The sequence below is a fragment of the Pleurodeles waltl genome, chromosome 3_2 (assembly GCF_031143425.1).
Source record: "Pleurodeles waltl isolate 20211129_DDA chromosome 3_2, aPleWal1.hap1.20221129, whole genome shotgun sequence".
Classification (NCBI taxonomy): Eukaryota; Metazoa; Chordata; class Amphibia; order Caudata; family Salamandridae; genus Pleurodeles; species Pleurodeles waltl.
Window position 1 is genome coordinate 60,104,422 of NC_090441.1, and position 26,878 is coordinate 60,131,299.

Sequence of the window (26,878 nt, forward strand, 5' to 3'; positions counted from 1 at the left end):
GCAGGAACAGGGGAAAGGGCCTGTAGCAGCCAGTCATAGATCATGTGTGTGGTTGTAAAGTAATAAGAACACCCTGCACCTCTCGATGGGGTGACTGAGTCTATAGCTCTGTTTACAGTAGACAACGTTTTGACCTATTTGTGTGCGTTGGAAGTCATCATCAGGATATCATCAGAGGGCATTGAAGAACACTATGGTCTCTTATAGTATAGTATAGTAAATGAATTAATATTAAGTAATAATTTGCAGTAGGGGTGGGGTGGTCAGAAAATGACTGGATCTGAGACCAAAATTACTAGGGCTAGAGGGTCCTGGAAGAATGTGTTGCAGAGCTGCACAATGGTGCAAAACCCACAGGGAAAGAAGGCATATTGGTAATGAATATACAGTAAAAAAATGGGAGGAAAATTAGAAGGGGAGCAAAGGATCTAAGTTACTCTCCTCAAAAAGGAGCCTGAATCAGTCGATTGGCTATATGGATGATTGATCATGGGAACAAGCAAAAAAATGTTGTCAGAACGATGAAGTGTAGAAAGGAAGGAACCAGTATAGGTCAACATGCCATACTTGCAATTTGAAAGATAGTATGGAGTTGTAAAATTTAAAATTGTAAAATGGATAACAAAGAGGCTAGCCAGAGCCAGCAAGTATGAAATAACGAGGCCCTTACTGGAACTGAGGTAGCCATCAGAAGGTGTACCACCTTTAAAATCCATAACCTGAGGCAGCCAAAGTGGGAGCTGCTTTAATTACATTGTCCAGAATCTTGAAATGAAGGAGGAGAGAAAAGCAATGGTCAAAGATCTGTGGATTCTAATGCCACAGGCCAGCCACTGCATGAGGGTGGGGGAGTAGGCTGTTACTGGGCAGGTTAAAGCAATGGGATGTCACAGTAGTCAAACAAGTTTAAATTAGTGTCTGGTTTTAGGTTGCGGTTAATATAGGCTGTAGCCCAAACAACAGACAAATGGGGAAACTCCAACTGGGTATGTGAGATGCAGGCTGCAAGGGCTGCTCCAGTACTGTGATGCTAGAAAGACGTTAATCAACATTTTGTGAGAAATGCAATGTGTCATTTCAGAGCACATCAGTGCAGTATGGATATCATGGTTTTGTGCAGGGCACAGTGTATATGTTAATGAATAGAGGAGGTATGAAGATATCTGAATACATGGCCCCCACATGTGGAATACTTTGAGGCACAGAGGCAAAGACATCAGTATGTATGTGTCTTCAGTAGTCTCCTGTGCATGTATCTTCACAGGTCTCATGTGGCTGTACATGTGTCTGCAGAGGCCTATGCCTCTACAGGTGCATATACACCCGTACAAGTGCATATGTGTTCAGCATTCTTCTGCTCATGTGCATGTGACTGCATAAACATGCTGCTTCTGCTCGCGTGTCTTCAAAGGCCTTCGCTCAATATGGACATGTGTCACCAGTAGTCTACAATGTAAGTATCTGCAAGGGGCTGTTGAAGGAAAATCTATCAATAAAGTAAGACAGAACAATTTTACACAATAATGCGGTTTTAATCAATTGAACACTTGGGAAAATCAGCCAGTCTCAAAAAGAGATCAAAGTCTGAAGTTCAAAGTTGTGGATTCCAAGCAGTGGTGTATATATACTGTAAAAGCCACATAAAAGAGTTACAAATTCCTATATGACGTAAATAGCAAGCTGGGCAGATAAGATACTGTCAAGATACATTAGCATTTACAAGAATTGTTCACTTGTCTATGTTTCGCAGAAGCCCTCTCATGTGTGTGTTTTTTGTAGTTTTCAGAATAAGGATAAGATGACCTAGAAAAACATTTTTGGTTTTCTACATAGCAAGTGCTTATCTCTTGTTTGACGTCACTGGGTCCAGCCCAGACTATCTGACTTTAACATATTCTCAACAGGCTTGCACTAAGGTAGAATTCACCCTTGTTTGCACTGTGTGCTCAATGACGACACAAGATAATTTTTTTCTCAGTGCGTTTCTTAAAACTAATGTGCACTACGACCTATAGATTTCTGCAGAGGTTCACTATTTACATAGGTTTTAAAACTATCCTTCACCTGAAATGTTTGTATTAGGGTTAGGGATTTTATATTTGTATTTATGTCTATAAAATATATTCTTATTATTTGCCTACATCAGTTCTCACCTTGCTATACATGTATCTGCAGAAGCTGACGTTGCCACAGAAGCATATGCCCCAGTAGTCTCTGGCACATGCCCTTGAAGATACTGGGGAATTTAGAGCATTTGCATGCATCAGAAAAACTCTAAAATTCAAAGGCATCTAGTGACTGTGCATGCATCTGCAGAGCCCTAAGTAACTGAGGCAGCTAGTGCATATGCATGCATCCTGTTAGAAATGGGGTCTTTGGTTGACAGTCGGGTTATCCCCTGTTCAAACAAGGACCCTCACTCTAGTCAGGGTAAAAGAGAATCACCCTCAGCTAACCCCTGCTTACCCCCTTGGTAGCTTGGCAGAGCAGTAGGCTTAACTTCAGAATGCTAGGTGTGACGTATTTGTACCAGCACACACAGTAACTTAATGAAAACTCTACAAAATGACACAACACAGGTTTAGAAAAATAGGAAATATTTATCTAAACAAAACAAGTCCAAAACGACAAAAATCCACAATACACAAGTCAAGTTATCAATGAAAAAGCAAAAAGAGTCTTTATGTAGTTTAAAACACACACTAACACTATTAGCATGAAAATGTACCTTGGGTGCATCAAAAATAACCCGCACGGGCGAGCGTGCGTCAAAAAGGGCTTGCGATGCGTCGATTCCACTCACGAGCAGGACCGTGCGTCGTTTCTCCTTTCGCCGGGCGCGTCGTTTCTTCTCTCCACAGGAGAGCGATGCGTCGATCCGGTCAGCACTCTTGGGTCCGGGCAGGCCTTGCGTCATTTTTACACGCCCAGCGGTGTTTGCGCCGGAAATCCAGCCGCACGATGATCCGAAAACCATGCAGCGCGGGATGCGATCATCCAGGCCTCCATCAGCGATGCTGTGCATTGTTTCTCCAGCTCCGTGCGTCGATTTTCCGGTCGGGTTTCCGACGACCGTCGATTTTCAGCCACGGAGCCTGCAGCGTGTTGTTTCTTCAGCTGCAGATTGTAGTTGCGTCGATCTTTTCCCCACACGGCACTCTGTGCGTGTATTTCTTCCTCTTAGGCTGCCAGCTTCTCCTTTCAGGGTCCCAAGAACTGGATGGGCACCACAGGGCAGAGTAGGAGTCTCTCCAGAGACTCCAGGTGCTGGCAGAGAGAAGTCTTTGCTATCCCTGAGACTTCAAACAACAGGAGGCAAGCTCTAAATCAAGCCCTTGGACATTTCTTCATAAGATGGAAGGCACACAAAGTCCAGGCTGTGCCCCCTTACTCTGGGAGAAGCAGCAACTGCAGGATAGCGCCACAAAGCACAGTCACAGGCAGGGCAGCTCTTCTTCTTCAGCTCTTCTCCAGGCAGAGGTTCCTCTTGGTTTCCAGAAGTGTTCTAAAGTCTGTGGTTTTGGGTGCCCTTCTTATACCCAATTTCTCCTTCGAAGTAGGCCTACTTCAAAGCAAAGTCTCTTTTGAATGTGAAATCCTGCCTTGCCCAGGCCAGGCCCCAGACACTCACCAGGGGGTTGGAGACTGCATTGTGTGAGGGCAGGCACAGCCCTCCCTCCTAGCACAATTGGATCCTCAGGATATGCAGGCTACACCCCAGCTCCCTTTGTGCCACTGTCTAGTGTGAGGTGCAACCAGCCCAACTGTCAAACTGACCCAAACAGGGAATCCACAAACAGGCAGAGTCACAGAAAGGATATAAGCAAGAAAATGCCCACTTTCTAAAAGTGGCATTTTCAAACACACAATCTTAAAATCAACTTTACTAAAATATGTATTTTTAAATTATGAGCTCAGAGACCCAAAACTCCACATGCCCATCTGCTCCCAAAGGGAATCTATACTTAAATCAGATTTAAAGGTAGCCCCCATGTTAACCTAAGAGAGGGACAGGCCTTGCAACAGAGAAAAACGAATTTAGCAATATTTCACTGTCAGGACATATAAAACACATTACTATATGTCCCACCTTAACCATACACTGCACCCTGCCCTTGGGGCTACCTAGGGCCTACCTTAGGGATGTCTGACATGTAAGAAAATGGAAGGTTTAGGCCTGGCAAGTGGGTACACTTGCCAAGTCGAATTTACAGTTAAAACTGCACACACAGACACTGCAGTGGCAGGTCTGAGACATGATTACAGAACTACTTATGTGGGTGGAACAACCAGTGCTGCAGGCCCACTAGTAGCATTTGCTTTACAGGCCCTGGACACCTCTAGTGCACTGTACTAGGGACTTACTAATAAATCAAATATGCCAATCATGGATAAGCCAATTACATACACATTTTGTAAAGGAGCACTTACACTTTAGCACTGGTTAGCAGTGGTAAAGTGCCCAGAGTAACAAAAACAGCAAAATCAGAGTCCAGCACACATCAACAACCTGGGGAACAGAGGCAAAACGTTAAAGGAGACCAGGCCAAGGATGAAAAGTCTAACACTTCTGCAGAGCCCTAAGGCGCTGAGGCAGCTAGTACATGTGCATGGTCCTGCAGAGCCCTAAGGCACTGAAGCAGCTAGTGGATATGCATGCACCTGCAAAGCCCTGAACTACTGAGGCACCCAGTGCATGTGCATGCATCTGCAGAGCCCTAAACTACTGAGGCACCTAGTGGATGTGCATGCATCTGCAGAGCCTTGAACAACTGAGGCACCTAGTGCCTGTGCATGCTTCTGCAGAGCCCTAAGCTGCTGAGGAAGCTAGTGCATGCATCTGCAGAGCCTTATGCCTCTGAGCCAGATAGTCAATGTGGATGCATCTGCAAAGTTCTAAACTACTGAGGCACCTAGTGCATGTGCATGCACCAGCAGAGCCCAATGCTACTGAGGCACCCAGGGCATTTGCATGCATCTGCAAAGCTGTAAGCTATTGATACATCTAATGCATGCATCTGCAAAGCATTAAGCTAAAAAGGCAGCTACTGCATGTGCATGCATCTACAGAGCCCTAAGCTACTGAGGCACCTTGTGCATGTGCATGCATCTGCAGAGCCGTAAGCTATTGATACATCTTATGCATGCATCTGCAGATCACTAAGCTACTGAAGCAGCTGGTGCATGTGCATTACCCCCAGGTCCCTCTAGTCCTCGTCCCATTCATCACTATGTGGAGATAACTATCTCCAAGACAGAAAAAAAGAACATGAGGAATGCTGGGATATCCCCTCCCTCTGCTAGTACATAAGCTGTAGTTACCCAGCATTCCGCCTGTTCCTTTTTCTGTCTTCCGACAGGACGAAGACATGAGGATGTTGTCCCTGCTGGGCTTGGATGACTGCTGTTCCAGGTGTGCTGCCCTCCAGCCTGCTGGGCTCACTGGGGTAGCGCTGCTGTTTGCCTTCCTGTGGTCACTAAGCGGGCCCTTGTTAACCGGTGTGACAGTCCTCTGTGGCTCACTGGTCAAGGTGACAGATCCGCACACTGAGTGGTGACGATTCTTTACCCAGGTGTGTACATATCCTCATACTTGGAGGTGAGGATTCTTTACCCGGATGTGTACAGATCCTCACACTGGGAGGCGAAGCTTCTTTACTGGGTGTGTCTGCCGACATTTCCTTCCTTTCTTTGGGGAGTCACCTGAAGCCTAAAGGTCACTGCCACTGACTCTCACTCTGGACAATGAGGTCCTACAGGTATGTCAGTAGGCATGTCTCACCTTTCATAATCGGTCTGGTTTGCACGTCTCTCGGCTACCTGGGCAGCTGGGAGCTGTGCGGAGGAAGCAGGAAGCCAGGAGCTTGCCAGACTTTCTCCTTGGGAGACGGTTGTTGCCGAGCATGCGTGGGAAGGGCGCTTTTAGACTCAGCTGCTAGTGTTCACCCGAGTTTTGCCCTTCCAGTGTTTTTGGGGTAAGTAGTAACATTCTGGTGGTGGTCGTGGCCTGGCCCGGTGACAGGCATTGGTCAAGTCGGTGGCTCGGCCTTTTACCACGTTTATCCTTGTGGCTGATTTGTCTGTGGCAGAGCAGTTCCTCGCAGGCTGAGAGGCACAGTTTCTGTTTTTGGTACGTCTCTGGTTCTTTCTATTTTTGGTATGTCTCTGGTGGTGCCTTACTTTTGATTTCTCTTCAAGACTTCATCACCTCACATCTGAGAAGTGAGGCTTCTATTCAGGCGTGCCTGTAGCCATACCCCTCTTTTTGGCATAGTAATCACAGTCATAGATCCTCACACTGAAAGTCGAGGGTTCTGTTCCAGGTGTCTGTGTGGAAGTATCCCATCTTGTGTTGATAAAATACGTCTGTTGGCATCACGCTTGCCCTTGCTGTGGTACCTGTCTTCTCCTTCACAATACCCTGTTGCCAGCTTGGTGTTGTGACAGGGTTTTGCTTTACTTTACTTGGCTTTTTGGTAGTGTCCCATGGGTGGTCATGTTCACAGGCCCTCACAGGGAGGGGTGTGGGTTCTGTTCCACATATGTTCCCCTCCTCACCCTCACAGGCTGCTGTCTTTCATTCACAGACAAGTGTAGCACTGCCATTTTCTCCAAAGGTTTTGTTTCAATCATGTGTGTTGCAGTGTTTACTGCATTGCATCTCCAGCCGTGGTCTGTTGCAGTTCTCGAACCCTCACAGTGTGGGTTAGGGGTTCTGTTCTGCCCGTGCCTGCTCTTTTTCCCTCCTTTTCTTCCCTAGGGTTTAGAAGGATGTCTATGGTGTGATAGCCATGACCTCAGTTACTCGCACAACGCGTTGCAAGTTATTTTCCAGGTGGGTCCGCAGTCATTTCTCTCCATTTGTGTATTGGCCTTCTCTGTGGCATATTGGCCATGGTCCCAGATTCTCCTTCTGAGATGGGAGCATTCTGTTCTGGATTGGTTTCACTTCGCCCCCCTTTTTGTGTTTATGGCTGGAGCCTGGGGCTCTTTCAGGCTGCTGGGTCTTTTGAAGCCTTCAGCTGTGCCTCTTGGGCGGCACCTGATGTTGTCTACTTTCAGCAGTTTAGGATGGTCAGACCTGGCAAGTGCGGGCATGCGCCACTGCCTGTGAATGCCATGGGCTGTTGGTTTCCCTCTGCATTTTTGGGGATCACCTGTAGCCTGATGGTCAATGTCCCAGCCTCTTCTGCTGTGAGTTGGGGATTCTTCCCATGTGTGGCTTTGGACATTTGTCTCTTTTGGGGGCATTGCTCCATCCCTTTCATTTGCCCATCTTTTCTCCTGGCTGGATGTGCTCTGTGGGAATGGCATGCTCCGACTGGATTTTCACTTTCTGGCCTGCTCTGTTGTGGCCAGGCTGGTGGGGCATATGTGTGGGTCTTCCATATGGGAGTGATGGACCATTGTTTTTGGGTATCTCTCCTCCCTGTCTGCTTCCGAGGCAGTGCTTGATGTAGGCTCTGGGTCTGTGTCCTGTTCACAGGGGTAGTGTGTTGTCATCTGAGTGCTTCCCCCGTATGGGGTTCCTGCCCAAATGTTGGGGCAAGTACGGGGGGAGGATCATCCTGGGTTGTTCTCCAGCCTGTCTAACGTCTCTTCTAGGTGGGGGATCATGTGTCCTTCCTCCGCATCTAGAGTGCTTCCTGCCCGTCCTTCCTGGGTCATTTGATGGCCCTTCCGCATGGTGTTCTTCATTTCTGTGGTCTCATGCTGTTTGGGTGTTGCCCGCTTTGGTATGGAGTTTGGTGTTCTACTCCATTCTTTCTGGAGTCACGGATGTTGTGCAGTTTTAACAGCTCTGTGCTTGTTTGTCTGCAGGGTCCCTTTTGGGATGGGAGTCTTCTGCGTTTTTCTGCCCCAGGTGCTGCAGGGATCTTCCATGTGGGGCTGGGTTGCAGGGTGCATGCTATTGGGTGTCCCTGTATCATGCCTCCGGGCTCCGCCATATGTGTTCTCAGGGGTAGTGACTTTGATGGTAGCTCTCCTTCTTCTCAGGGGTGTCTCTTGTATCCTTCTTTGACCGTGTGGCTCCTTCGTGGCCTGTCTTGTGTGGTCCTTCAGTGGCTCCTTTGCTTTGTGTGACTCTTAGGCCTGATGCCTGTTGGTACCTGTTTCCGCATCTGTCTTCAGTTGGGGTCGGCTGTCACATGGTTCCCCACACGAGGTTGGTGCTTTATTTTCAGGCTCTGGGGATTCCTGGCCAGGGTCCTGTTATCAATGCTTTTTTTTCCGGCTGTTTGCACGCTTCATCACCGCCTCTGGTGGTTTCTTCTGTTGTCTCTGTTGGTTCCTCGCTCTGGGCATTTTGACTTATTGTTCCTGGTGTCTCTGGCTTGTTGTGGCTGTTGTGGCTTTTCTGTTGCAGGGGTTCCTTTGCTCTGGCCCTGCCCTTGATTCTCACTATGGTTGCTTGTTCCTTGCCTTAGGGGCCACCTTCTGGCCTTTCTCCTTTTGGGCCAGCTAGGCCTTCTCTTGGATACCATTGGTAGCGCTGTTCATGCTTTCGGGCAGGTTATGTCCCGGTGTGGTGGGTTATCCTCTGGTGGTAAGCTCTACCTACCGGGTGAAGGTGTATTTTTTAGATGTTTGGAGGGTGTTCATTTCCTGGTTCCCTCTCTCCTGTTGTTTTCCTCTGGCCATTTGAGAGGGAGGTAGTTGTGGTCTCTCTCTCACTTGGCAGGGCAGTCTACTTGCTTCCTGTCGCCAGGGCCTGCTTCCCCTCTTTGTGCCTGTTGTCCACAGGAAGGTTTGTGGGGAATGGGGGCCCTGTTGGTCCCCTTGCCCTGGTGTCTGTTGCACTTCTTTCCTTTGGTGGCATTGTTGACCAGTTTCTGCCTCCTTTCCAGTCCAAGCTGAGGGTGGCCCTTGCTTATTCCTTGTTGGCTTTGGGGTTGTGGTTTCACATTCCCCAGGGGTTGACTGTGGTGAGGCCTTGGTTGCATTTATGGATCTTGCGATTTCTTCTGCACACCTTTAGTTTATTTTTTTATCAAAAGCTGGTCCCTGCTATTGTGCGTGTGTCACTTAGTACTGCGTGCCATCACTTTGCATCCTATGAGAACCCACAAAGGAGTATCAAAACTAGACCTACGTTTACTTAATTGTCAGCTAATTTTCCCTTGTCTCTCATTTTGGGTGCCTGGTACTTAGAGGTCCAGCCCCTGTTGAAGAACTAAATGCCATTTTTCTTTTTACTGTTTCAAGCTGGGGGATCAGTTAAGCACCATCTGAAAAAGTCCATTTCCACCCTGACTACGGGATCAGGTCACCTTACCCAGTATTTAATTTATTAGGGTGGGACCTACTAGAATTCATTTTCAGGGACCAACATTTATTTTTCCTCAACAAACTTTGATCCACAGCAAGACAGAGCAAAATTCAAAAGGGAGAAAAAAGGAGGGAGATAAACGAGGGCAAGAAGACATTGGGGGAACCCGCAGAGGACATGTGAGGAGGGGGTGCAAGGAGGCCACTACATTGCAAGATGGTGTTGCCCAGCAAAAACGAGATCTGGGCCAAGTGTGTGGGGCTCAGTCGCAGCCACTGAGGGGCTACAGCCTAGCCCCGCCAAGGAGGCGTAGAGGCACAGGATTCCACAAAGAACGCCAGAAGTGTCGGGCCTTGGGAACAGGCAACCAGCACAGTGTTTAACTGCTCCCTTGCAGCGTGGCCAGGAGCATTGTATTAGGAAACCCGGGGGCGAGCCCGGCTGATTCCCAGAGGTGAGCCCATGGAGGGAGAAGGGAAGTGGCTGTTCTGCTCTTGAATAAAATGGGCTCTGGCCCCTACATTGACTACTTCTGCCCACAAAGCCCCCTGCCGCCAAAGAGATGTGGGGGCATGAGAGTCCCCCAACAGTGCCTCATAGCGTGCACCTGTGGGGACATGGATGCCATGGCTGGTCTCCCCTGAGCGTAGGGTGGCTAAGGAGCTGCAGTGAGGAGCGGCCAGCTTTCAGGTGTGTCACTCAACAATAGAACATGGACGAGGGGCACGCTGGGTAGGGGAGCCATGGCCTGCACTTCTCCTATGCCTTTTCTCCCCCCACCGGCCTCCTCCTAACTTAAAGACTGAGCCTGTGGCTCTGTCATGGTCCACACCTGAGATTGCCAGAAGGGCACCTGCTATAGACTCAAAAGGGACAAAGCCCAAGGGTCTGCCAATGCCTACTCAGTATGCTGTCTCCAGTGGGAAAACAGAAATGGGAGGGCCAGGTGGTTGCTGGGGGTTTGTGGAGACTGCCCCAGCTTCCAGGTCCAGACTGGGAACCCAAAGCAGCCCTGGCACTTTTGTCAGACTAGCCACGGGGTGGGGGGGGGCAGGGTGCAAGTGAAAAGCACTACTGGTTATGTTACTGTGGGCTGATATTGCAGCACAGCTCCAAAACTGGCCCTCAGGGAAAAACAAGCTGCTGCGAAACTGTCCCCCACCCTTCCAGCCTTCCACAAAAATGCCCAATGCCTGCTACGGACAGTCTGGCCCTACCAGCTTCTGGTTGGCTGCTGATCCAGTGGCTGCACCCAGTGCTTACATACTGACCATGGAGACCACCCCCCCGGATGCCAAGGAGAGATAGAGTGCAGCACAGGACTGACCACTCTCTGCCTCGGACCCTAGATGGCTCATTATTGCCATAAATGTAAAAGGACAAGGGTTCCCTGGCCCACACCAACTCACAAATGGACAGAATTATGGCCATGGAGCAGACTAAACCACCCGATTACCTTCCCAACCTGAGTCAAATGGACTCTATGGAAGTGACAACAGTCCTGCAGGCTATTCAGATGTCACATGTGGGGACTGAAATGAAAATCGGACAGTGTCCCTACAATCTACTACTCTGCATACACTTGAGAACAGTACAGAAGGCACCAAAAACAGATACTGGCATTTTTGTAATTTGTCCTTCGTGGGGTTCCCGGAGAGGGCACAAACGTCACACGGGAAGAATTTAAAGAGTCATAGTTTTGAGGATGGCTTCTGGAAGGTGCCCTGTCCTAGTGGTTTTTGGTGGAAAGAGTGTACAGGTTCCCTGGCCCCAAACCCATCCTCCCGAGATACCACCTAAGACCCATGATCGCCCATATGTCAAACTTCCAGGATTGCAACATCATCCTACATGAGGTGCACAAAAAGAGTACCTTACAATTTCAGTCCACCAGCATCATGATCTTTTCCAACTACACCAAGGGCGTCTAAAAACATAGGAAATCCTTTGAGGCAGTCAAGCTGAAAGTTAGGGAGTGTCCCCATCATTCATGTTGATCTTCCCGGCGAAGCTAAAGGTGATCTATAATTCTCACTCTTACATCTTTGAATCTCAAGAAGAAGCATGGGACCTGGCTGTGGAAAGGAAAGTAAGCCATTGCCATGATCCCCACCCTTTCGTAGTAACGATTGTTGGAAATGGCCCTTTTTGCAGGGTCATCCCTAGATTTTTTTGCTTTTTCCCCTCCACTTTTTGCTGAATTCATTTTTGTTGGCTCTAAGACTCTGGGCACTTTACCACTGTTAACTAGTGCTAAAGTGCATGTTCTCTCTGCTTAAAACATGGCAACATCAGCTTATCCACAATTGGCATATTAATTTATTTGTATGCCCCTAGTAAAGTGCACTGTAGGTACCCAGGGCCTGTAAATTAATTGCTACTGGTGGGCCTGCTACTGCTAATTGTGTCACCCACTACAGTAGCACTTTAAACATTTCTCATGCCTATGTGTGCAATCTAAACTACCATTTCAACCTGGCACAGGTTACTACTTTCCAGGCCAAAACCTTCCCTTTTATTACATGCATTAATGGCCAATTGATAGGGCACAGCTTAGCACTGCCTCACTTACTCCTGAATAGGGCTGTGCCTCTCCTCACACAGAGGGCTACATAACCCCCTGCAGAGTGTCTGCAGCCAGGAAGGGCAGGACAGGGACTTTGTAGACTTCAAAGGAAGGCCTAGGAGTTCCTCCCACCTTCCAGAACAAGGGTACCAAAGTATAAATGCTAGTCCCCAAACCCCACCGAATCAGATCTCTACTAGAACCAAGGACACTGTGCCAAGAAGAAGGACTGCTTTGCTGCCAGGAGGGACTCCCACTCTGCAACCTCATTGCTGTGTTGGCCTACTGCTTGCAGCAACTTTGCTACTTGCTTTGCTGTGTTGGCCTGCTGCCTGATACTTCTGTCCTGCAGTGAGGGGACTGGACTTGCTCTCTACATCATGAACCCAAGAATCCCCATGGGCTAGTTGGCTTGCCCCCTGCTCTTTTGCAGTCCCAGCAACAGCTAAGACTGCCAGAACCTCACCTGTTAAAGCACTTGGGCACGCCATCTGTGAGTCTACCCTGCCAAGTGGTGCCACCCCAGTCCTGAACCCTTGGAAGTGGGCCTAAAGTGTTCTGCCTTCTTTGCCATGCAGACCACGCACCAGGATATAAGGTACTGTGTTCAGCAGGCCCAAGTGGGTCCCTGTAGGGGGCCTAAACTCCATCGCAGTCGGCCTGCACATGAGACTTTGTCCCAGTCCAGCGTGACCAGATAGCCACCGTTGGAGCTTTGCACTTCTATGCACTGTTTTCACCTAAATATTTAAAAATGCATGTCTCAGGATCTACTTATTGGATTTTTGTCATTTTGATTTTGTTTTAATCAGAAAAAATATTATACATTTTTCTAAACTGATGTTGAGTCTTTTTGAGGTGTCTTTCAGTGTGTTATTGTAATTAAGTGTTGCACAAACAGTTTACACATTGCCTTCTAAGTTAAGACTGCCTGCTCTGTGCCAAGCTACCAGAGGGTGAGCAGAGGTTGATTTAGGTTGTGTATTTGACTTACCCTGACCAAGATTGTGGTCTGTATTTAGACAGAGTGAATACCTCTGCCAACTAGAGACCCACTTTCTAACAACAATCTACAACTATGAGCCAAGCTGGACCAGCTGAGCTTCCCCACGCCGTAGGAAAATGTCAGATTCATCTGGGCCGCAGAGGGGATGCCAACCAAAAGGGGAGTGGTTTCCCAACTCAAGGCACACAAGATCAACTGAGCAGTGGTCAAGGTGTCCTGTCAGAAAGAGCTAGGACACCCTGGTTGACTGGGGTTACCACAAGAAACATGTTTCACTAAAGTTGTGTGGGAGGAGAGGGGGGAGGAAGGGGTTTGCATATGGTAAGCACAACATTATCCAGAATGGGGGAAAGCCTCTGGACCCCGATTTAGAGCTCACTAGTAGGAGGAGATCCAATTTTGAATGCCCTACGCTAGGTGTGAACTAGCTATGTTACAAGGGTACCTTGGGTTGACAGATGCTTCTTGGGTGGAGTGTGGGATGGAGTGGAGTTGGAGGGTACAAATGTTCATTTGTTTTAGTTCTGTTCTGTGCTGCATGCAGGTCTGACAGCACACTCACCCACAGATATGACGCTAGCATGCCCCACCAATCGACGCCAAGGACGCAGTTCCTCATTGCAGCCTGTACAGTGCACATAACTACACTCCTCAATGACAGACTTTCAGGTCATGACCTGGGATGTCAATGGTCTCCTAGACTGAATGCAGCAAGAAGCGGTTCTCTGCTATGCCAAGAGGACCCAAACCAGATGTACTGCTCCTGCAGAAAACACACCTTTTGTCGATAAAACATGCCTTTCTATGCAGATTTGGGTACAATAGGGCAATTTACCTGGGTTATACTAGAGGGCCCAGAGAGGTTGCGATCCTGCTACATAAGTCCTTCCCAAAGGCGGTAACAAATACTGTCCTAGATTCTCAGGATCGCTCTGTGGGAATTGAGGGACTGTTTGAAGGGAGGCAGATCAATATACCTAGCATGTTTATGCCTCATCAAACACCAGCCCTATCTCACAAAGCTGTTCGCAGCATTGTCTCATGGGGTCGCGATTGTTGGGGGGACTTTAATGTGATCCCCAACACTGTAGTCGATTCCTCCGGCCCTTCCACACACCACCATATTATGCTATGGACACTATACAAGCCTCTATGGGCCTATGTCTGGAGAACCTGGCACTCTGAGGCCATGGGGGTATACACATTTGTCGGCATCTGCCAAAACACGCTCATGCATTGACCTCCTGTTCCTACCAGCCCCAGACATACTCCACACCACACCTGTAGACAATCTTCTGAGAGGGATCTCTGATCATTCCCCAGTGGTCCTTCACTGCGGGTCGCCAGCTCTGCACAAAAGGCCTATGTGGTGCCAATTTACACTTGCAAACACCCAATTCCACAAATACCTTTAGGTTCAGCATGCATTGGCTGTCATCAATTGGATCTTTCTGACCTACCAGAGTACTGCCCACTGGAGACCAAAATCAGAATGGGTGGTCTTGGCTGAGGTCGTGTATCTAATATTTATTGATCACTCATAATCAATGCCCCAATGCACCCCTGAAATGGAAAAGGGTTGGACACCTAGATGATGTAGATTGAAGGGAAGCACGTATGGCCCCTTCAGAAATTGCAGTAGCCTCCTGACTCTGGTTAATTCAGCTGCGCTACTTGCACATCATTTAATTAACACCATGCCACTGGTGGAACTTAGGTAGGCTTCCTGAACCTAAGTGTTTCTGGTGCGCTTGAACTTGGATGGTCATAGAGGGGAACATACACTGGTGGGGTTGGTCAAGATGGATATTGCACGCTAATGGAATGCCATTACCTGGCCTACATTACCTGAATGCAAAGCAGAAATGAACTGGTGGCCCAACAAGCAGAGCCCATTTTTCTGGCCAGAGGATGCATGAAGGAACACACCAGTATTTGGGGCAGGTGGGGCAGGTGGTGGGAATATTTTGACTTGACCATGATTGTTCAAAATGGAGGTTGATGGGAGAGAGAATAGAAGGGATTGGGACAGGATGGGCAATGTGGGGGGACTGCTGTTGGATGAAGTTCTTATGTATTGTTGTGATAAGAAAAGTTGATTAGAAAAAACTGTGACAAAGGGAAAAAGCAGGAATGAAAAAGAACCTGCAAAAGGGAGAGAAAGAAGCAGGGTGCGTCGGTGGTGGACGAAAGAGGCATGAGACAGAATCAAGACTAAGCAGGGTAGCCATGAGCTTTTGAACAAAACATCATATCCCAACACTTCTGTGTTTTGTAAGTCAAGAACCAAATCCACTTCTAAAATTTTGCATGCTCTCAGGTGCACAGGGGGAGTGCTCCTTGTGGCAACAATCCAGGTATAGCATATATTCAACAATCGGAAATAATGTTTTGCCATAGCATGTTACATGCAGCCTCGCTCATTTTTAGGAGATCCCAGTAATGTGCTAAACAACTCGAGTCCCAAGGCTAGACTGACTGTTTCTGCTCTGTGACAAGAAAGTAGGAACAATACACTGCTAAAGCAAGAGTGATGGATAAAAGAGATAAACATAACATGGAGATAATAGGCAGAGAGGAAGATAGTGAGTAAAATAATGAAAACTGAGAAGAGGAGAATGGGGAGGCAAAAATGAGAAAAGGAAGGGAAGGAGAGTGGGTGGATGGGTAGAGAGGTACAAATGAAGGAAGGGATAAAATGTAGTGAGGGAATTAAGAAAAAACTCAATAGAGAGCTAGACACAGAGAAACATAGAGCAAGAGGAAAGAATACAAGGAGAAAAATGAAATTAAAACATGGGAATAGAATTAAATGGAAGGAATGACAGAGAGAAGGGAACCACAAGAAGAACCAATTAAAACAAGAAAAAGATAGGTGACACATTGTGGATAGCCTCTATAGTGGAGTAGTCTTAGGGCCTGACTACGACTTCGGCAGATGGAAAAGCCCATCCGCCGAAGTCCTGAAGGGTAGGTTGCTGCCAGTGCATCCGCCTCCTCGTCGGCCCCGTTACGAGTTTCCTGCTGGATCTGCAGGTGGAAACAGAGTTTTCACCCACTGGCCCTGCAGGAAACGGCCTACAGCATTGTCGCCGGCTCGTAATAGAGCCAGTGGCAATGCTGTAGTGCGTAGGGCGCATTAGCACCCATGACAAAGTTCACTGTCTGCAACTCAGACAGTGAACTTTGCGATGGGGCTGGGCAGGGGGACCCCTGCACTGCCCTTGCGAAGTGCATAGGCAGTGCAGGGGACCCCCTCAGGACCCCTACACCCAGTCTCTGCGGCACTACTGCCACAGTCGGAATGTATCAGTCGGACCGCCAGATTGGTGGCAGTCCAGCCGCCACCACAACCCTGGCGATCTTAAGACCGCCAGGGTCATAATGAGGGCCTTAGTGTCACACACTCATATAGAATGGCTAATGACAGGTGAGGCTGGAATCTCTCTAAAGAGGAAAAGAAAAATATGTTCCAAAGAAGGTGCCCAACCCACTTAAGTAACTAGATCATTTTCAATCTATGTGTGCCCTGCGCTTACAGTGACCAATTGTGCTCCCCAGTGTCTAAGTGATCAAATGCCATTAATTGTCCTCTTGACATTGTGGCCCTCATTCTGACCTTGGCGGGCGGCGGAGGCCGCCCGCCAAAGTCCCGCCGTCAGGTTACCGTTCCGCGGTCGAAAGACCGCGGCGGTAATTCTGACTTTCCCGCTGGGCTGGCGGGCGGTCGCCTTCAGACCGCCAGCCAGCCCAGCGGGAAAGAGGCTTCCACGATGAAGCCGGCTCGGAATCGAGCCGGCGGAGTGGAAGCTGTGCGACGGGTGCAGTTGCACCCGTCGCGTATTTCACTGTCTGCGCAGCAGACAGTGAAATACATGTAGGGGCCCTCTTACGGGGGCCCCTGCAATGCCCATGCCAGTGGCATGGGCACTGCAGGGGCCCCCAGGGGCCCCGCGACCCCCCCCTACCGCCATCCGGATCTCGGCGGTCCGACCGCCGGGATCTGGATGGCGGTAGGGGGGGTCGGAATCCCCGCGGCGGTGCAGCAAGCTGCGCCGCCGCGGAGGATTCAATGGGGCGGCGGTACACTGGCGGGACCCCGCCAGTGGTGCCGCTCCGACCGCGGCTTTACCGCCGCGGTCGGAATCCCCATTGGAGCACCGCCGGCCTGTCGGCGGTGCTCCCGCGGTCCTCCGCCCTGGCGGTCAAAGACCGCCAGGGTCAGAATGACCACCTGTGTGTCATCCCCTGCTCCTGTGCTTCCCAAGACCAAGGCAGACAGTGAACTTTGTGATGGGGCTGGGCAGGGGGACCCCTGCACTGCCCATACCAATTGCATGGGCAGTGCAGGGGACCCCCTGGGGACCCCTGCACCCCGTCTCCGACAGCTGTTTCATGGCAGTGCTACTGCCATGAAACCACTGGCAGAGAGGAGAGTCATAATCCCCAGGCAGTACTACTTGCAGCCCTACCCTGGCGGATTAAGACCACCAGCACCGCCAGTCCCTCCTGTGGTGAAAAAGTGGCAGTGCTGGCGGTTCGACTGCGGCTCTACTGTCACGGTCGTAATGTGGCAGTCAGACCGCCAGATTGCTGGCAGTCCAGCTGCCACCACAACCCTGGCTGTCTTCAGACCGTCATGGTCGTAATGAGGACCTTAGTGTCACACACTCATACACAATGGCTAATGACAGGTGTGGCTGGAATCTCTCTGAGGAGGAAAAGAAAAATATGTTCCAAAGAAGGTGCCCAACCCACTTAAGTAACTAGATTATTTTCAATCTATGTGTGCCCTGCCCTTACAGTGACCCATTGTGCCCTCCAGTGTCTCAGTGATCAAACGCCATCAACTGTCCTCATGACATTGTGTGTCATCCCCTGCTCCTGTGCTTACCATGACCATGTGTTCAATGCTCTGTTAATGTGTGCTGTTACCTGATCCCATATGCTATCCTCTCCTCTGATTTTCTGCAATTCACTGATCCTGAGCATCGTCCTTTAATTGTATACTACCATCTCATTGTATATGCTACTCTGATCCTATTTACTATCATCTGAGCCTCTGTGCTATCTTCACATCTACATCCCATCCTGTGATCATATATGCTAGCCTCTTATCCTATATGCTATCTTCTGATCTTGTGGCCCACTCTCTAATCCTGTATTCTATCTTCTGATCCTGAAGGCTATCCTCAGATCCTGTGTGCTCTCTTCTGATCCTGCACCACAACCTGTAATTCTGTATCCTATCCCCTGATCCTGTATGAATCCTCTGAACCTGTGTGCTGTCTTCTGATCCTACTCCCCACTTTCCTGTATGCTCTCTTTTGTTCCTGTATGCTGTCCTTGCATCTGGGGTGCTGATATGGCGCCCAGTCTTCTGATCCTATATGCTATCTTCTGATCCTGTCTTCTTTCCTCAGATGATGTGTGTTATCTCAGGATACAGCACCCCATCCTCACATTCTGTATGCTAGCTTATGATTCTGTATGCTCTCCTTTGATCCTATTTGCTATCCTCTGATCATATGTGACCTATCATCTGATCTTCTATGTTAGCCTCTGATCCTATATGGTATCTTCTGGTCATGCGCCCCATCCTCTGATTTTGTGTGCTATCTTCTGATCTTACGTCCTAACTTCTGATCCTGCTCCCCATCCTCTGATACTGTATGCTCTCCTCTGATCTTATGTGCAAACTTATAATCTTCTGTACCATCCACTGATCGCATTGTTTCATCCCCTGAACCTGTTTCATTCTCTAATATTGTGCCTTCCCTTGAACCGTCTTATTCTTCCCTGATCCCTCTGTTAGACGGTGCTCCTCCTGTACCTCATGATCATATGTGCCACTGTCTGATAACTTGTACCTTCCCCTAATTGTTCACACTGCCATGCTCATTTGTGCTACCCCTGATCTCATATATCATTATCATACATGCAATTCTTTGGGGCCATGGCTTGATCGCCAAGCAAGAGAGCAGCGGTCCTTTGAGCTCAGTTGGCACATGGAGCATTTTTCAAAACATTTCCACGTATTATGCCATATTTTTCCTTCGTGGTCCTCTGCCCTGACCATCTAAAGATGTTTTTGCCACTAGGGTAACAACCCCCTGGATTTACCTGAGGCTGATATGCCAGTGTGTGATCTTATGTGTCCTGCCTAGAACTTACTCCATATCATGATCATACGTGCCATCCTTTGGTGGCATGGCTTGGATGCCAGGCTATATGGTGGTGGACCTTTGAGCTCAGTCACAACAAGGAGCATGTTTTCTGAATTTTGTTATGTATTACATCATATTTTTCTCTTTCTGTGCTGCCTGCTGCCCGGATCTTCCAGAGAGGTTTTGTTTCTGGGGCAACAACCCTGCTATTTCCATGAGATGCTTTTTACCACCATAAAACAGCATTTCTCCCAATGCAACTGTGCCATTTTGTGCATTGCGCACCTAATAAATGGCCTTCTTCTGACATTATATAACCCTTTCACAAATATGTGCCTTAAGATATAAAGTCCTACTACATCAACATAGGTGGTATATTGCTTATGTTCCTATATAATGCAGTTTTGCTTCTCAAGTGATTCTTCATTTGTAGACTGCCTTTCTACTCCTGAGAAGCTTAAATGAATACCTTCTGGCTAGAAATATTTCTTTAACAAGGCTCTTCTTCACAATGGCCTTGCTCCTCTGCATGTTTTTTTATATAATGTATGACACCCCTGATGATCTCAACTTGTTTTTTGATCTCCTGCTCTTTTATAGTACCCCACTACATATTGCTGTTACACAATTACGTTACTGTAATGGGTGCCTATAACTTATGGCATTTAATACTGTTAGTAATGGGGTCTCTAGTTGGCAGTCAGATTACAACCTGTCCAAGTAGGGACCCTCACTCTAGTTGGGGTAAAGGAGATACACAACTCTTCCTTACTCGCAAGTGAGGCCATGCATTGATTCTTTCCTCGCAGGGAAGGGATATGTTGGTTTCCGGACAAGCAGCCTCTGTCTGTGCAGTAATGTTGAAATTTTGACCAGGGATGATGTGTGGAAAATCCAGATGCACAGCAATTATGAATCCTCACTGAGCTGGTGATGCGTCGATTTCACCGGCGCTCCGTAGATTTTTCTGCCGCTTGGCTCCGGTGTGTGGATTTTCACTCTGATTCTGCCAGCTTCTCCTACAATGGGCCCAGGACTGGAAGTGGCACCACTTGGCAAGTCAGGAGGGTCTCAGCAAGAGAGCCTAGGTGCTGGCAGATGAAGTCTTTGATGTCCCTGAGACTTCTTAACAGGAGCAAACTCAGGCCAAGCCATTGGAGAATCTTCACAAGCAGGATACACAGCAAAGTCCAGTCCTTGCACTCTTTAAGGCAGAAGACGCAACTGCATGCTAACCCAGCAAAGCACACAAAGCAAAGGGGAAGTACTCCTCCTCACAGCTATTCAGCTCTTCTCCATGGCAGAGGTTCCTCTTGATCCAGAAGTGTTCTAAAATTGTGGGGTCAGCAGTCCAATACTTATACTCATTTCTGCCTTTGAACTAGGTAAACTTCAAAGGAAAGTCTTTGTAGTGCACAAGACCCTGCCTCTTCCTTGCCCCGCCCCAAACACACATTAGGGGGTTAAAGACTGTATTGTGAGAGGATAGGCACAGCCCTTTCAAGTGCAGGTGACAGCTCCTCCCTCGCACTCTAGCCCAGAAAGACTCACCAGGAAATGCAGGACACACCTCAGCTCCCATTATGTCACTGTCTAGAGTGAATTCACAAACAGCCCAACTGTCAGTCTGACCCAGACTTAGATTCATTAGCCAAGTAGAGGCACAGAATGGTTAAGCAAGAAAATGCCCACTTTCTAAAAGTGGCATTTTCAAACAGACAATCTAAAAACCAACTTTACAAAACTTTACAAACTCCATATCGCCATCTGCTCCCAAGGGGAAACTGCTATTAAAAGATATTTAGGGGGGTGAGGCCAAGATGGCAGCCAGAGCAGATGCTTAGAACGAGCTCCGCTCATGGCCCACCACTAACTGACACATTTTCCTGTCCCACAGGGTCGCTGGGACTCCCACACTGACGACGCGGAGCCTCAGAGGTCTCCGATTTCCAGCGACACCGTAATTGACGCACAAGACGTCCTGAACAGAAAACACCGGGCCGTGCTGAGACCGCGAGCCGAATGCAGAGGAGGAGAAGGCCTTCGCTCGAAGACGCAGAGCTCGCGGGAATAAAGAGAGCCGGGCCCCAGGACGCTGCGCCAGGCGATAAAGAACGGGACGGACGGCTGTCAAAGTAAGTCTGGGCCCCCTGGGGGACTCCAGGACGGCCCTTGCGCATCGGCGCTGCAGGGCAAACACAGCAGGTGGCTGCATCACCTCAACGAGTTCAGGAGAGGAGGGGAAGACGGGTGGCCACGCTGGAGGGGAGCCCTGCTGATACTTAACCCCCATATTACTGAAAGGAAATAAGTACAGAATAAAAAACAAATAAATAAATAAATAATAATAAATAAAAAGACTACGAGGCACGGACTACATTGGGGTAATCTGAAAAAATACAGTCTCAGACAGGAAGGGGACGCCCCCTCCCTTCCAGGAGGATTATATAAGTCTCTCTTGCTGCTAAAGAAGGGTAACTGAGACCTTCTCCCCTCCCCCTATTCGTACTGAGATTAATACAGAGGCGGATCAGAGGCTGCAAACAGAGACACCGGTCTTCCCTCCACCTCTCTCCCCCTCCAAAACTTTAATAATATAACAGCAGGAAACACTGTGAGACTCACAGACATTGGTACTCGGATGTTTGCCTAATCCTGAAATGCGCAGCATTGAGGAGGGGTGACGCACTCACACCAGGCTGACTTAAGTGGCCCCAACACCAAGCCAAGACAAACAAGGCAAACTTCTTGAAAATTGCCACCCGATGACGCAGGTTTACTCAACCACGGCCTCCCTAAACGGTCAACAACACTGCTGACCAGCACACAAGGTACCCCACCGGTACATGAAATAAGTGGCGATCAGACAACGCAGGAACAAAGTAGGATGGCAGGACACAAAAGTATCTGGACTTTGTCGTGGCACTTTAAAAAGACACAACATACGACGAGACCCGTGCAGCTGACGAGTTGCTTAATAGGAAGTGTAACCACGGGCAAACATGGTTAAACCAAAATCACAGAGAGTACACACTAATCCAGAGACAGGGACCCCCCTCTCTGAAGGAGAACTGGGGAATCAAGCTAATGCTTTGCGTAGGATGTCCGAAACCCTGACCACCCACTCACCGCAATTCGATAAAGTGCTGCAGGCAGTACTGGACACCAAGACCTCACTGGAAGGGAAAATAGACTCGGTGGTCCTGGAAGTTAATCTCCTCCGCGCGTATCATCGGAAACTAGCCGATAGAGTCACCATCACTGAATCGGAACTTGAAAGGACCCAACCAGCAATAACTGAAATGAAGGCTCAAATTAAACGAATGGAAAACAAAATAACACTGCTACAACGAAGAGCCGAGGATGCAGAGGGCCGCTCACGTAGAAATAATGTTAGATTCCTCTGAATCCCGGAACGATCAGAGCTTCCTAAAGCTGAACATTTCCTGGAGCAATGGCTCAAAGACACAGTGCTATAGTAAGAGTGCGAGCACACCGAGTCCCAGGCGGACCGCCAAGGCCGGGCGCTCTGCCCCGCCCACTGATAGCAAGATTCCTAAACTATCGAGACCGAGATCAAGTGCTGCAAGGCTTCCGGACTCAATGCCCTGTCCGCATGGAGAACACTGAGATTACAGCATACCCGGACTACACGATGGAAGTCCAGCTTAAACGGGCCACTTTTATTAAAGTGAAGCAGGTGCTCCGAGAGAAGAACATCACCTACTCTCTCTTGTTCCCGGCCCGAATGAGAGTGATAGACGGCGACAGGACCCTCTTCTTTTCATCAGCGTAGGATGTGTGGACTTGGCTGCACGCCAAGGGACTGGTCGATCCTGTAGGTGAACCTGATGCCAATGAAGAATGGCTGGTACAGCGTCCCCGTAGGAAGAAGAAAACTAACATTGGGATAAAAACACGCCCCTCAAAGCTACAGGCTGTGGATGCGCAGGAACAAGCCCTCAAAGAGGCAAATATATTCGCAACAACACAAACACTGATCAGAAATGGAAAGAGAGAAACGGACTCGAACTCTTCACGTGGCCATCTAAGTCCCCCTTTGTCACCACTAATATTTGGCCCCGATCTAACACCTCGCACGGCTGATGACATATGAAACATAGAAAGTGGACTCAGATACGCTAAATCCTGATGTACACAGAGACATAAAAGAAGGACAGGAGACACAAAAGGCCCCGAAACTCCAGCGCAGACAATGACACCAAGGTTCAATGACTCAGATATGTTACGCTCCTCCCCCCCCCCGGCTGGAAGGACAGCAGACGGGGACACGGAACTACACATTGGATCAGCCTTAATTCTAAAGCTGGATGAGTTTGGGAGTCCGGACGACCGAACTGCAAGGGAAATTTGTTTATCTACGTGGGCCAAGACTACTGGGACACCAAGAATCTCCTCGACCACGCCTCCACACCCACATGGGTTTCCGAATGGACCTTAAACTGAGAAACGTATTGAAGGCACCGATTGTGCCGCACAGTTGGTTATGGTTTTGGTTATTTTTAATTTTACTACGCCATTATGCTTTCCTCAACACGTGCCATGTAATATGTACTCGAAAGGGGGGGGTTGGGAGGGGGCACTGTGCTGACGAGGACTATCGACTGGGAGGAGGGGACCGTGGTGGGAGATTAACTCAATGTCATGGCTATATATAACTTTCTAACCTGGAATGTAAGAGGGATGGCTAATACCTCCAAATGTTGCAGAATATATAATCACCTTAAACGAAATACAATACACATAGCAATACTTCAAGAAACCAATCTCACGACTGACGAACTGGGCAGAATAGGCAGACAGTGGACGGGTACGATATATGGCACGGAAACATCGGCATATGCAAGGGGAGTACTAATATGGATAGCCCCCGGGGTTCCATACACAGTTCAAAACAAGCAAATAGATAAGGACGGGAGGTATGTCCATTTGAGAGGAGAATTAGACGGGAAACAATTGTCTATAACAGGAATATATGCACCCAACATTAAACATTCCTGCTGTCTACTTATGCAACTCTATCATGGGATCCATCGATATCCAACATATGGGGGGGAGATTTCAATTGTGTACCAGACGTATGTATGGACCGATCTCACCTTCCACTCAAGGGCACCCAGAGTAGAAGACTCTCACAAGCGCTGCGAATGTGGCTGACAGATTACATGATGTATGGAGGAGCTTGCACCGAGCAGATAGGGAGTACTCCTTCTTCTCCCCGGTACACCAACTCCACACTCGGATAGATTTGCTACTGTGTACGAGTGAACTCACTCAATTCTTAGTCAAGGCATCATACCTAGCTAAAACTATATCAGACCATTGCCCATTGGTGGCAACAGTGCAATGGGGCAGGTTGCCCACACGCACTCCTGCCTGGCGATTACAGACTTCCCTGCTGAGTGACCCCCCCTTCCGAACCGAGATAGCAGAGGGAATAGACTCATATTTTTAAATAAATACAAATTCGCCAACATCAAGGGCAGTGGAGTGGGACGGACACAAGGTAGTGATGAGAGGTATGTGTATGGTGGCATCTGGCGGAGTTCGTAGAACACTAAACGTAGAACTGAGTAATATCGAGAAGAGACAACGGGAGGCGGAGAGGATGATGGAGAGGGACGGAGGGGACGGGGGAATATGAGTGAACTGAAAAAACAATGGGTCGAAACTGATACGCGTTTGCGCAAATTTGATTACCGACACTACACGGCACGATTACATGCCGAGGGGGATCGCTCCAGCAGGTTGTTGTCCTGGCTGGTGAAAGGAGGACAACAACAATACACTATAAACGCTATCCGGTTAGATGAAGGAAACATCGTCAATACACAACAGGAGATCAACAAGGCCTTTAGGAAATATTATGCCACTTTGTACAGGTGGGGTCCCCCCCACCCAAAGAGCAGATGAGGGAGTTCTTTCAGACAATTCAATTAACCCAGTTGATGGAGCCACAATTGCAAGACCTGGAGAAGCCCATAGAGCTGGATGAGATCCAGCAAGCTTTGAAACAAATGGCCCATAATAAAGCCCCAGGGGGGGAACGGGCTCCCGGCAGAGTATTATCAGGTCTTCGCAACGCAAACGATAACACCATACCTGGAAATGCTGAAAGAAGCATATGAGCGTGGCCACCTCCCAGAATCACAACGGGAAGCAATTATAGTAGTCCTCCACAAAAAAGGACATGACCCACTGGATGTTCGGTCCTACCGACCCCTGTCTTTATTGAATTCCGACTGTAAATTGTTAGGAAAAGTGCTAGCAAATCGTCTTCTCCCATTGCTGCCAACACTAATCCACCCGGATCAATCCGGCTTCATACCTGCCCGCAGTACTCACACAAACATAAGATGCCTGTTAAGATTAATAGCTGAAACCCCGAAACTAGATCACTCACGAACAGCGGTTTCCCTAGATGTAGAAAAGGCATTTGATACACTAGGCTGGCCATACCCGATTGAAGCCCTAAAACACATGGGCTTTGGAACCACATTCATACGCTGGGTTACAACGTTGTAGGCGGACCCGAAAGCCAGAGTGAAGACAGGCAGCACAATTTCTGAAATGTTCACGATAGGCAGAGGTACTAGACAGGGATGCCCCTTATCGCCACTCTTGTTCGCACTGACTATTGAACCACTCGCAGCGCGACTATGACATGAGGCGCCGAACTGGGGAATCCCAGATTACAATGAACATAACTTCATCTCCCTATATGCGGATGAAGCACTAATATACCTGGGTAACCGATCGGAATCCTTACTGGACCTATTACAACTATTAGATACATTCGGAGACATATCAGGCCTGCGAGTAAACTGGGCGAAATCATGTCTGTTTCCGATGCAATCAACTCCGCATCCCCAGAGAGAAACAATATCCACACACAATTTACAATGGTGTTATACCACCTTCAAATACTTAGGGGTACAAATATATCACGACGAACTGGACCTCAGAGAGGGGAATCTAGACCGAACGATCAGATCCATAAAAGGCTCGATGCCCTTTTGGTGTTTACTCCCACTCTCACCCATGGGGAGAGTGGCAGTAGCTAAAATTATAATATTACCCAGAATCTTGTATTATTTCTCGGCCTTGCCGATCAAACTCCCCAGGAACTACTTTGCGTCCCTAACTAGCCTACTAACGGACCTTACGCGGAACCCAGGACGCTGTTGAATGGCCCTCACTAAAACCTATATGCCACTAGAGAAGGGGGGGATGGGCGCGCCTCACTTTGAGCGGTACTATGCAGCGGCACAAATACACTGGATCATGGACTGGATGCGTAACCCACACGACTCAGAGGGGCGAATGGTGAGCACTTTGCTAGGACAATTGAACACAATAAATTCGCTCATCGGCCGAGAAAATTCACCGCAACGCAGTAATACGCTGATGGAAGTGGCGGAATGGATATGGCGCAGATACGTGATGAGAAAGGGACGTACACCGCCGTACTCACCTAGAATACCATTATTAGCCATTCCGGGATTAAACAGCATAAAAGGACAGTTCAAATTAGCTACCTGGGTCACTAAAGGCATACACACAATCGGAAATATGTTTGAGGAGAGACATTTACTGTCGTATGAGACACTAGCCAATACGTTTGATTTAGGCAGGGGTGAATTTCTAGCGCATAGGGCACTACAGCAAGTAGTGCGCAATACTTGGCGGAACAACAATAGCGAGCCTCACACCTCAATGATACTCCACGAGTTATTGCTGGGGGCCGGTGAGCAATCAGATATCTCCTGGATATACAAGATACTGCATGATTACCCAGAAGAAGTTCAGACACAGGCAAAAATCACGTGGGAGGCGACCTTGCTGTC